Source organism: Mastomys coucha, unplaced genomic scaffold (genome assembly GCF_008632895.1).
Source record: "Mastomys coucha isolate ucsf_1 unplaced genomic scaffold, UCSF_Mcou_1 pScaffold14, whole genome shotgun sequence".
In the NCBI taxonomy this organism is placed as follows: domain Eukaryota; kingdom Metazoa; phylum Chordata; class Mammalia; order Rodentia; family Muridae; genus Mastomys; species Mastomys coucha.
The window spans coordinates 63006431-63009078 of record NW_022196896.1 but is presented as its reverse complement, the minus strand read 5'-3'; positions in this window follow the sequence as shown (position 1 = coordinate 63009078).

Sequence of the window (2648 nt, the reverse complement as noted above, 5' to 3'; positions counted from 1 at the left end):
AAAAAAAAAAACCCTATCATCTCAAATGGGGAGCTGATGACAGATTAAATAAGGATACATCGAAGTCGAGTCTGCTGAGTCAATGAGCCTTACTGGAGTATTATATAGAATAGTCAACACCTGTAGGAGCAGCAGTGACTCAAAGACAGCTGCATTACCAAAGCCTCAACCCAACCCCCATGTTCCAGCAAGATTGACAGCTAATAAAAGACCTGGAGCGCGCCACACATCCACAGGCAGCTCAGTGGATTAAACAGTGTCTTTCAGGCAGCTCAGTTGATCTGAGCCTGTTCCAGGAGACATGCTGATCGATGCCTCTTCAAGCAGCTCAACACGTCTGTCTCCTTTCTAAGCCCCTCAGCTGGTCTCTGTTTCTTCCAAATGCCTCGGCTGCTCTTAGCTGCTTCTAGGCAGCTAGGCTCCTTGGAGATTCTCTCTCAGCCATCCTTACTTCTTATACAAGCTGAGACTTAGTAAATCTGCTCAGTTTCAGGGACTTCTAAATGCCTTTGAGTTGTTTACTTCCTGAGCTTAAAGAGATTGCCTACAGGTGGGGATGTTTCAACTCCACTTAGAACATCTTGTGTCTTAAGGAGCTTCCCTAGTATTTTATCTCAGAGGAAATAGCTGCACAGCATTATCTGACTTCTATTCCCAGGCCCCACAATGTGGAAGGAGAGAACAGAATTCAGAAAATTGTTTTCTGCCCTCCACATGCACATTGGGTGTACACAAACACACATACACACACACACACACACACACACACACACACACACGCACGCACGCACACGCACACACCACATACACAATGTTTGCATCATTTCAATTTGAAATATTTCTTTTAAAAATGACTTATTTGGGGGCTGAAGGGATGGCTCTTACTATTCTTCCAGGGGTCCTGAATATGGTGTTGGATTCACAAGAGCTGGAATTAACGGCAATTGTGAGCTGCTGGGCATGGGTGCTGGGAAACCAAATCAGGGTGCCCTGAAAGAGCAGCAACATGGTCATAACTCCTTAGCCATCTCTCCAGACCCCATAGAAATAGTTCTTGTTAGGAGTAAGCACACCAAGAGTATTGAGATCTCAGCTAACCAGGTTCCACTGTCTAGCGTTTAATGAGCAAAGTTTCCCAGATCTGGTAGGACGTGCGTTGTGACAGCAGGTCCTGGTGAGGGGCCCATGGCCCTCAGTAACAGGGTATCTGTGGAGTAGGAACTCCAAAATGCACCTAAATCTGTGTACACGGATGTCACTCTGCAGCCGGTCTGTACACAATGCCCCTGCTGTTCTACATAAAGCTGAAACCAAACGATAATGCATTCTGCAAGACTGCCATGTTAAAGTCTGACAGAGACTTTACATTTCAAACCCCTCATCCACGTAGGAATGCAACCTCACCCAGAAACGAGGCACACAATGGCTATGACAGAGTTGCTGATCAGCAAGAGAGAAAAGGCCATTTCCACAGAGCCTGGCATTGGAAACGTACTAAAAAAATAAATAAATATCATCTATTCTTTCTGTATCGTTATTTAGATCATAAGCTCATTCATCTAAAAAAACTGAGTTCCTTCTATAGACCAAGAGCTGTCTTAGTAAGTGACATTACCTGTAGCAAGTCATAGCCATACAGTAATAATCGAGAAGGAGCCCCAAGATATCACAACTTTGACCCCCCCCCCAAATCTGAGATGATAACAGCACTGTGGCAGTTAGCTTTTATTGGCAACTTCACACAGTCTAGAGTCCCTTGAGAAGGGAAGCTCAAATGCAGAGTTTTCTGAATTGTTTTGGCCTATGGGGATGCCTGTGAGGGACCTTCTTAACTGTGCTAATTAAAGTGGGAAGACTCACCCTGAATTTGGGGAAGATCATAAAAGTGGGAAGACTCACCCTGAGTTTGGGGAGCACCATTTCATTGTGTGAGCCCTGGTCTGAGTGAAGGGAGTGAGAGAGCTGAACAGGAGAACACACTCTTCTTCTTGCTGCTCTTGACTGTGGAGGTGACGTGTCCGGCTGCTTCAAGTTCCTGCTTTGATTTTCCAGTGTTTGGTTATAATTTGGAATTGTAAGCTGAACAAACCCTCTCCTCTTTTGTTTTTGCCAAAGGATTTTATTACAGAAACAGGAAACTAAGATGGGCGGTAGAAACAAATCTCAGGAAATGAGTACGTGACCCGCACTTGTGGATGTCTGCCTCAGTTCACCAAGCTCTGGATTTAGTGTCCTGGAGGGATGAGGACACAGGGTTGCAGTAACTGTGAAATGAAGACTACAGAAGCAGTTGCTCTACAAATCACAGAGGACTTCCTGGGAGAGAGGGGGTTAAGCTGAGCTTCAAAATTGTTCCTCAGGGGACTAGGGAGATAGCCCAGGAGACCTGAGATTTCCATTCCTAGTACCCATGTTAATGAAAAACCAATCAAACAAAACCAATCCCTGGGCATGGTGACTTACACTTGTAATTCCAGCACTGGGGAGGCAGAGACAGGCAGATTCCTGGGTCACTGGCCAGTCAGCCTGGCTGAGTCAAAGAACTCCAGAGCAGTGAGACAGTGTTTTAAAAATCAACTAAAAGGAGCTGGGCAATAGTGGCGCACGTCTTTGATCCTAGCACTTGGGAGGCAGAGGCAGGAGGATTT